Raw genomic sequence first — 10,468 nt, forward strand, 5'->3', positions numbered from 1 at the left:
AAAAAAAAAAAAAATCATCCTCATGGGTATTTGCAGAATCAAAACAATTTCCCCAGGCAGCTAGTGAGGAGAAGGAGACAATGTTGCACTTGATCATATGAATATCATAAAAATGACTAATATGAATCAGACCACATGTGAGAAAGCTGAGAAACTGTTGATGAGAGAGGAATATTACTAAATCACTTCAACATACTGCTGAACATACGATTTTTTACTGCCCATTTTCGCTGGGCAGTAAGTTTAGCATAAAGTCCTGTCTTGCTGAAAAACAATCAAAGCTTGATCAGGACCAGCTGAGAAAGAGAATCTTGCTTCTGTTGTAGCCATACTTCCCTATCTCTTGTTTCTTTTGTTACTTAAATGCGCCTACTTTAAGACTTGGCCACAGGATTACGTTATGCTTTTCTTGCCCTTCCATTTTCCCATGTTAGGAGATGCGCCAGACCAGATGCACACTGACTGCCCTTGTCCTGATGAGGAGTTCTTCAGAAGAATGAAGGATTCTAGCATCAAAGCAGGGCTTCAGAAGAACAGATCCTCAACCTAGGTCCCAACATTTTACACAACATATCTAATAGATCTATCGTTGTACTAGAGATTCTGACAGTGCAAGGATGTCAGTCCCCTAATAGATTGACTGGCACAATATCGACATTTCAGAAACATCCTTAGTTTCTATGTCACAGACCAGTGGTACTGCAAGCTATGAGGTGTCCGTGTCTATGAGGCAGCCAACTAGAGTGAGATTTCTCTACATACAAATTTTGGACAAACTAGGCCAAAATCAAGTAATTTCTCAAAAATCAGACACTTTGCTTTTGACAAAATATAATCCTTACTTTGAAAGTCCTCCACAGCTTAGATCTTTCCCTACAGTTCCTTTGTTTTGCTTCAAAATCATACATTGGAATATAATATTTGGTTTCGTACCTTTAAAATAAACAAGAACCAATATAGTATTTGCATCAAGATGAGCAATTAATTCAGGAACTTCCCCCTGGGTTTTTTCCTTTACATAGTTTTTGATTTGCAACTTAGTTTCTTCCGATTTATGATAATCAGTAGAAAAAAATCTGCATCATAAAATCGTTGAATATTTTGTAAAAATGTCTCCTGTAGTTCATAACAAATAGCTGGGAAAACATTTCCTATGTTTAATGTGATGTTAACATCAGTACAGTTCAGTACTGCTAAAAGTTTATGAAAATTTTCGTGCATATCGTGTATGCAAGTCTCAGTCAGACTGCCAAAGCCCAGTCCTCCAAAAACTGGGTCAGGGTGGTTGACTTAGAACCAACAGCTAACAAAGGTAGTGGAGAGGCTTATGGGAGAAAAGAAAATGTTTTTATCATCCTCTTCTGATATAGTCTGCTTGTAAAATCTAAATGCAAAATCTGTGTATTTGGAGCCTTGCTTTTGACCATTATGCTTTAATATATTTTTTGTTCCATCAAGTAGATCTGTATTATTGACTTTATGGCAAACATTTTCACAGTGACACTGTGTGACAACACAGACCGGCAAGGAATAAACACAGGTACAGGTGATACTTCGTTTTCTTTTCAAATCATTCTGTCATAAAATAAACAACCATTAGATGAGCACAAGGTAATGATGAGCTTGGTAGTAAGAAATAATGAATAGTTTGTCATGATAAATATTATATAGCACAACTGTAAATATCCAACTACATAAAATATTTAAAGTAGACAAGTAAATAATATTGTGTCGTTATTAAATTCAATTAAGATCTTGAGGAAAACATCAGGTTCAGTAAAATCATAATTTCTACTGTAACTGCTCTGAAAAGATAATTTTCTTCCCTACTGGTAATGAAAGTGTAGAGTCAAAGTCCGTAATAATCTCTGTTAATAATAATATTTTATTTCCTGGATCATATAGGAACAACAAACCACACTGTTATGAAGTAAAAAGATGTGTGGGTTTCAAAGACTTTTCATACTCCAAAGTACCACCTAAATGCAGTTTGGAAAACACAAAGAATCTCAAGACAGTTCACAATCAGTTATCATAACTATTCAGTGCACACTAAGTTCATACTCCTGTTTACTTCATCATTGCTAACTCATGGCCAGTCATTGGCCACAGCTGATAAGTGAAGGATGAAAGCTTCACGTACATCTACATAAAGTTCAAGGCAAAATGCAAGGCAAAAACCTGGAAGAAACTGATACTATGGCAGCAGGGCACTCAAAACTGGGTATAAAGATATGGGAAATACCAGAGAGTGAGGGACTTTTTGGAACAGAGAGATCCTCTCTTTCAGGGTATGCAACAAATGCTTCTAATTTGTTAAAGGGACTGCGTCTCTCACCTGATAACCTGATAGCCACAGCTTCGTAGGATATGTGGCTCCCTCTAGAGCAGCAGGAAGTACCTGAGTCCATGAAGGCAAAAGGAGAACACATTCCATTCAGAAATCAAAGGATATTCTAGAATAATCCCCTTAGAAATGGGTGAGTTTTTTCTTCTAATGCTGGTATGGAATGATTCACACAAGCTTGCAGTCCTTCAGAGCAGCTGGAACAAGTCTCTAGTCTACTGAATTTAGTTCTCTATTTTGTGGAGGTATCCCCCATCAGATCTTTTTAGAATTGAGGAATCTATGAAAATAAGCTTCTTTTTACCTCACAGATTTGACATAAAATCTTTTCTCCAGCTTTTCTATTGTTACGATTACTCTTCTTGTTTCCAACCAAAAGTCTATTAGAATTCTTCTCTTCTAGGAATTTATTTTCCAAATTCTTAATAAGGTGAGGTCCTGTTGGTCTCTTGTTCATTCCCAGATCCACTCTACCTATCTTCTAAACAAGATCTAGGTAAAGTTTCTGTTAGCTGCTGTAGTTGCAGGATTCTTGGCAATTAACCAGTTTATTTATTTCTTTATTTGTATGGTGGTTTTTACTGTTTGTTTTGTCTTGGTTTGTTTATAGATAATGTATATACTAAATCTATGATCTTACATTTCCTGGAATATGCTCACTGTATTTGACAACTGCTGTGACCTGCAGTGAGATGAGATCATGTTAAATTTTAATATCTCTAACAAAAAATGTGTAGTATGGATGTAGACGGAAATGTGAATCAAACATTAGCAGCTATTTTAATCAGAATTTTCTCCCTTTCTTCCAGAAAAAAATGAAATAAAATCCTCCGATATTCCAGATAAATGAAGAAACAACATCGTGCACAGTTTCTTTCAATAGTATTTGTTATTTGTCATAGACTATCCTTCCCTAGCTATTTGAAAAATCATGAAATTAAGTGAAAAACAGGATGGTTTTTTTGTCTGTCATGACCACTTATTGCCTCCATATATGAATTAACCTAAATTGGAAAGAATTTCTGAAGTAAAGAATATGGATTAACTGCATTTGTTAGGCATAACTTTGTTCTTAACTTCTACTGATAACAGGCTGGTTCCAAAACCTCTCTTAGCATTACTTCTACTAAAACTTGGAATGCCAGAACTGAAATATTGTCACCTAGTTTTCCCCACATAACTTTCTCTTTAGAGATGTTAATCATATTAACTTTAACATTCTGAAATTAGAAAATTCAAGCCACTAAGATTTTTTGGTTAGCCAAGAAATCATAAAGACATTATTAATTCTGGGATGTATTTTTAATTGGAAATTCAGAAATCAATTCTGTGCTAAACTGCAGTTTAGTTCGTCTATGAGAATAATAGATGCAATTAAATTTAAATTCATCCACCCCTGCACTCAAAACAGTCCTTACTAGAGAGCATGGCCTTAGCAATTTGTCTGGTTTATATATTAACTCAACAGAAGAATTTGTATGTGGACCTAGTTGTTCAGTCACTAGTGGGATGATGCTAATTTTGAGTCACAGCATAGCTGTGATTTCATCAGCATTCTGCTTTGCAAACCTCCTTAAAAGTCCCCATGACTTTGTTGTTTGATTCTGACTTCAGATTGTATTCCCTTAGACCAGTAGGTCCCACTGGTCCCTTACTTACAAATTAATATTTCATAGCAACATCCACACATAACAAATTTACAAGAACACAGGTATAATAAACCTAACATGAAAAGTCACCAAGCACAGAAAGCATCACTTTCAAGTCTTTAAGAAAAGTGTCTTTGCAGTACTTAGAAAAGCAGAAGCCCTTCTGCAGTCAGCAGACCACGCTTTTTTCCACACTGTTATTTGTACTGTTAAATCATCTTAATGCTTAATTTCCACTGTTAAATATTAAACAGACCCGATATAGCATGGAATAGAACAACAACAACAAAAAGACGGGATGGAGATGGAGGTGAGATGAGAGGAGAGCAAATATTGATTACATGGTATTTCCCAACATAGTTCCTGCAATTTGGTCAAGCCAAAAAATTTTTGAAGCTTTTTGAACAGTGACTGTGATTTTCTGTCTGTTCCTCCTGATGAAGTGGAGGAGCTTAGCGTTAACATTGTGTAATTGAGACCCTACCGAAAACCAGCTATTTTTGCCTGGAACTAATGCTTAGTGTCAACAGTCAGCAAAATACTTTGCTGCAGTTCAGTGCTCCCCCAAAGTCTGATCACAGCCAAATATTCCTCCTGATCTTGAAACTGAGTATGGACACCAAATTGTCTGTACACTCTCTGTCTGACTGTAGTAATGATACATCAATGGTCACGTGAAATATATTTCCCTATTTGTGACCACTTTCCCCTTACACATAAATAATTTAGTCAATACATAGATAAACAAAGAGAACATTCATGGATAAATCTTGTCTGGACATTCACCCTTCTTTGTTTTTCTCTTTCCTTCTTTTCCTCCTTTTTCTTTGTACTTATTTCCTCTAATTTTAGCTGCAAAAGCTCACAATCACAGGGATTGTTTTACTTGTCAAAGCCTAGGTGAACAAATGGTCATGGTTGTCAAGGACAAACTATGCTACAAAATGGATATACACCTCTTGTTTTCTTTTCATTTGGGAAGGTCTGTAATTACTGTCTAGTTTACAATGATGATGGGCTAAATTTTAACAAGGTACTTCCCTTCTATTTATTTATAACAGCAAAATAAGATGCAACATCAATTTTAAACTAAAATTTTGTGTGCCAGGTGTGACCTTCAATGCCATGAGCCAGTAACAGTAACACCTTCCTGCTAATCACAATTTCAGCTCTCAAACTATGTCATGAAACCACATTAACTGGATTCATAGCGGTCATTCCTCTACTGTAGTAGATCCTGCTTCTTAATTATTTGTAATGGGAATAAAATTCCAGAATACTTAAATAATCAAAGATGTGTTGTTTACTACTGCTGATAATTAAGACCACAATCAACTTGCTACAAATTCTACATAACTATGTAATCTATGTTATTGTTCTGCACTTCATGTATATCTGTATGTATTCCACACCCCGTCTCACACTTCAACATCTTTAGGAGAAATCTAACTATACATTTCATGCATTTAATGACATTTTGCAAACAGATTCCTGACAGTTTCTTTTGTTTCAAACTTGCTGAGTGTTTCTGGAGACCAAAAGTGGATGTGAACACAGTGAGGCAGGCAGTGGGTAGGGCGTTTCAGCAGTGGCAATAATGATGGCAGGTCATCTTCACTGCTGCAGATTTTTATGATCATGACATACAGGCTCTTGTAAACCTTTGGCAAAAAACACATAGCTAATGGTGGCGACTATGTTAAAAAAATAGGCTTTTGTAGCTGAGAATTTTCTCTATCAAATAGTACTATTTTATTCTTTGGAACTGCTCTACTTTCTATGAAATAAATAAGAGGCATTACCTTTGGAGGGACCTAAACACTGCAGTGATAGCTATACGTTAATTTCCAGCTTTTAGGTTACAAGATCAACTCCAGTTACAGATTGCCTACTACAATGTAGCAGGTGTCTTATATGTATTACACAGCAGTAACAAGTAAACCTCCTAATGCTGCTTCAAAAGTGTGCAGGTTGGTGTACAAGACAGAATTTTGCACGTGATGGGAGCCCTCCTGGAAAGGGAGCAGAAGTGTAGAGAGCATGTTCTAGCATTAGAAACCTTTATTCAGACCTCAAATTCTTTTAAAAGATGGTCAGTTTTTCACTATTTTTATGTTTAGCAGCTTCTCTGTGGAGATTCTTTTCAGATTTGTGTATTTGTGTAATAGTAGTATTTGTTAAAAAAAAAAAAAAAAGTATTCTGAAATTCTCATGTTTGAACGATTTCCAAGAAAGGAAAAAGTATTCAAAACAGTTGACAAAATAAAATAAAAACTAAAGGTTGAAATCTTACTTATTATAAAGATCTTCAGGAATACTTTTCATTGTCCAAATAAAGTTGAAAATATTGGAGTGACTTCAGGCTGGGATGGACTGCCTGAGGAGCAAAGTACTGTTTTGAAAATTCCAGAAGAATTGCCAGCTCTGTTGAGCAGCTGAGCTTTAACTTTGGAAACATCACTAACTGTTGGACTTCAGTTTCCTCACTAAGTTAGGTGAGTATAACACATTAAGTTTCTTCATTTAAATAAGATGAAAAACAGTATGAAAATACAAAATTGCTGTCAGTGGCCTTGAGCATCATTTTACTTCTATGGTGTTTAATGAAAACAAGGTTATCTTTTATCAATTTCAGACCATGTCACTTTCCTTAGTAACAGTAATACACAGTTTGAAAACCAGTGATCTACAGGACCACAGCTTCAATTATATAGCTTCAAAGTGAAGTTGGAAATATTCTTCAGTTGTAAACTTCCTTAAAATTAATGTGCTGATGTGCTTACAACAGGCATCCAAGAGGTGTTACCTGCATAGCAACACAGAAGGAGATGACAAAACACAAATAAACTGCGAATAGTAATAATTTGTATGCATCACAGGACACTCTGAGCCTATGTTTTTACCAAAACTTTTTATTTCATGACCAAGAAATGCAAATATTTGTTATCTGTTCAGCACAAGTGTACTGTACAAGAAAATAAAGATGTATATAACTGTTGTGTTTAAAATGGAAGGCTTTTTCACCTTCTATTTTGATGTAAAGACCCTGTCAGTTGGGAGCATTTCATCTGAACCTTTTCTCTTACTGCCAATCTTTTGTAGATGTTGTGCTTTTAAGCTCAAGTTATTTATCTACAGTTTGGCATCAGAATCCTGCACTGACAGTATAAACAAAGAATGGAAGGACTGTCATCCTTTGTCAGTAGCTATATGCAGGCAGGAAGCTAAGTTTATATGGGCTGAATCAGTGGCTGAGCTGGGAAGGAAAGCAGAAACTTCCAGGTCCCAGCCAAATGCTGTAATCAGTGGCCCATCCTTCTTTCCTAATAATGTTCTTGAATTAAAGAAAGAAAGAAAATAATCAATTAATTATGGATTTCAAGCAGTAATATAGTACTTAAAATTGTAATAAATATGTTTCTATACAACATGAAAATATAGTTAACAGGAATCTTTCCAATGACTAATTCAAGACTTAAGCAACTTTCATTATTTTGAAAGCCTTCATTAAAATGTTCTTCTTCATCTTCCAGGTTGGTCCACTGACCCCACTATCTGGGATCATCTCAGCTGACCTGCTTCCTATACCTCCTTTGTACTTCTAAGCAATACCAAATTGAGTGCCTACCTTTAGCCATGCTTTTGATCAAGTATGGCTGATCAAAGTGGCTTGAAGTAAATACCAATGGCGTTATTGTGTGACTCAGAAGCAGAGCTGCCCAGGCACGTGATATAGACTTTGGCTAACAGCCAAAGAAAGGACACAGAATGCGGTTGCTAGACACAAAGGTAATTTGCCTTTTTATTTCTCCCAGTCAGTCTCTCTACTCATACAGAAGATTTTAATTGGAAATGTAGGTAAAAAAAAAAGAATCCATCTAGTAGAAAACACAGAAAGGTGTCAGCTTTCAGTTTTGTTTTGAATAGTTATAGAGTAAATTCAGCTTTCTTCTGACTATAACTTCTAGCTATGTAGGAAGATTTAGGCCAACATCATGTGACTTATAAAAGCACTACTTGAAACCATAAAGAGCCATTGTTCCACAGAATTATGCATTATAATTACCTCAAATCAGTTAATTTTAACAGAAAACTGTTTGAATTGTGACTATTTGATACTGAACCTGAATTTCTCTAAAAAAAACCTCTTGACCTATCTGGTGTTGCATCCTACATATTCTTATCAGTTCTAACATTCTTTTTCAACAAGTCACTCTCATCAACAGATAACTCTCATCTCCTTGTAGCACCTAGTCTCTCTTCTCCATTCCTTCCATACTCTTGGAGGGAGTTGGCCAACAGAGCCCTTAGAAGAATCACGGAGAAAGCATTTCCTAAAAAATCTCAACGAGATCCTTCATCGAAACTTTTAATGATGAAGGAAAGCCTGGATTGATATTCATTTAGTACCCACGTGTGTTCCTCCACAGAGCAGCGGAGCATTACAGCAGTCCTAGGGTTGGGGTCAGTGAGATAGGACCCAGATGTAAAGACCAGAAAAGGGTAATTAGGTCATTAGAACTAGGTGACAGTGCCCTGCTCTCAAGTTCATTGATTAGGCAGTGAGAGTGTGTGTGTGCATTGTTTTGTTTTGTGTTGTTGTGTTGTTTTTTTTTGTTTTGTTTTGTTTTTTTCCTGGATGATGCAATGTTATTAAATTAGTGCCTTTGGTTGAGTTTAGGCGGGTGGGGATTATGGAAACTTGTTTGAACTGGTCTCCAGCCTTTGTGAATGCTCCAGCTTTCCTACTAATTATAATTGAATAAATCTCTTAACAAACACATTTGTTTTTCTAATTCGCCTCCACACTCTTAATTGCTGTAACTTCAAACCCAACACCCAAATATTACAGCATAGATGACAATTAGCATCCCTTGCTCTTTGGAGACCTCTGAACTATTAAGATGCCTTCTGAGGTAAGATTTGAAGCACAGCAACTAGGATCTCTTCACCAGAAACTGAATCCAACAAGCCAGGATAAGCCTAAGAAGATGCATCATTTCCAAAGGAGGAAAATCTTTTACCCTTCTCTTCATAGTTTACTATAAAAACCAAGTCTATCAAATCTTTGAGATGGGAATCCTGATATCTGCTTTTTTGATGACAGTAAGCTCATAACTGAGCTACAAATCCATGGTCTGAAAATTACTCATTTAGTACAAAGTACATCACAAACTTCATTTCTTTCTGTACTGAGAGACTTTCAGGACTTTCATGCAAGTAGACAGATTCTTCAGTGTGCCTGCATCGCTTATTGCCCATTACAGTTCCCTTAACATATTTTTCTCGGAAAAACTTGGAATTTGTCTGAGGATGTTATTTCCATTTAAGGAAACATACACAAAGAAGTTAGAACATTTTCAGGAATGTTTTTGCTTTGATGGCAATTTCAAATTGAGATGATAAAGATGTTCTACACTGTTTTTTATCAGATGCTACCAAATTAAAAACTTTTCTATTATTTATCAATAAAATGCCTTTTTATCAGCCAGTCATTCAGTACAATGAAATCCCTATATACAGTTTTTTGAAGACCATGAAGAAGGTGGAACCATCAGCAAAATCACCACGAAATTCATTCCATTCTGAAATGATCTCCGAATTCCCTGAGAGATTTCCTGAACTTATTGCTTATAGACTCACAGAAGGATCTTCCCTCTGCTCCTAGCTTATATATTTTTAAAGATCCTTATGAAGAATTCCTGCAATATATCGACCAATCTGCAGTCCACACACATATCAACAGTTTCAAAGAATTCTTCAGCAAAGCCATATTAATTCTTGAATGTTTTGTCATATGTATTCACATGACGACAAATTCTAGTTTCCAAAATTCAAAAATTGGGCTATGTGATCTTCATTTCACTACATGTTTACATGCAAAGTTTTTTTTTTTAATATTACGTTCGTAACTTTTTTCACTCTGATATAGAAACCAATCCAAGTAGTGCAGAACAGTGAAAGTTCTAACATTTTTCTTAAGACAGATAAGAGCTCTTACATAAATACTTAGCACTTTGTTGTTACTTTCCTTTCCTCCCCTTCCCGCCGCCCTAAAATCTCTTCTACTATTAATTCAACTTGAAATTTTTCCTAAGGCTCAACCACTGCAATGGAAATACATCTGGAAAGGATTGAACTTTTCTACTCTGGCACTATCCCATTGAACACTCCTTTGTACACTTTGAACACGAGTTGGCCCCTCAGGCTCTGTGGCAGGTTTCTGATGTCTATGGAAACTAATATATTATTTAGCAGCTAGAACTTCTGTAATTTTTTTTTCCTCTCTCAAATCTGTTTTTTTCCTGTCTTATTCCAGTTTTTATTTTGTGTTTTGGTGTCCCATTCACCAGTTCAACTTCCCCAGTTTGATCACAACTTCCATTTTCTGAAATTTTCTTCATAATTCTCATTAACATGTTAATATATCTTTTTTTTTTCTTTACTTTTTACCATTCTTTTTGAAGTTTCT

The 10,468-nt window shown here is 35.7% G+C and overlaps 1 long non-coding RNA gene and 1 pseudogene across 1 annotated transcript; one reads left to right on the forward strand and one right to left on the reverse strand.

Moving 5' to 3' along the window:
* Positions 1-2,062, reverse strand: part of LOC104911228 — a 4,500-nt pseudogene extending 2,438 nt beyond the window's left edge.
* A 45-nt stretch (positions 2,063-2,107) lies between these two features.
* LOC109367865 lies at positions 2,108-10,038 on the forward strand. Its single transcript, XR_002115398.2, has 3 exons — positions 2,108-2,480; positions 3,157-6,491; positions 7,530-10,038. It is a non-coding gene; the product is annotated as an uncharacterized LOC109367865 (long non-coding RNA).
* The last annotated feature ends 430 nt before the right edge of the window (positions 10,039-10,468 follow it).

The sequence above is a fragment of the Meleagris gallopavo genome, chromosome 5 (assembly GCF_000146605.3).
Source record: "Meleagris gallopavo isolate NT-WF06-2002-E0010 breed Aviagen turkey brand Nicholas breeding stock chromosome 5, Turkey_5.1, whole genome shotgun sequence".
Lineage (NCBI taxonomy): Eukaryota > Metazoa > Chordata > Aves > Galliformes > Phasianidae > Meleagris > Meleagris gallopavo.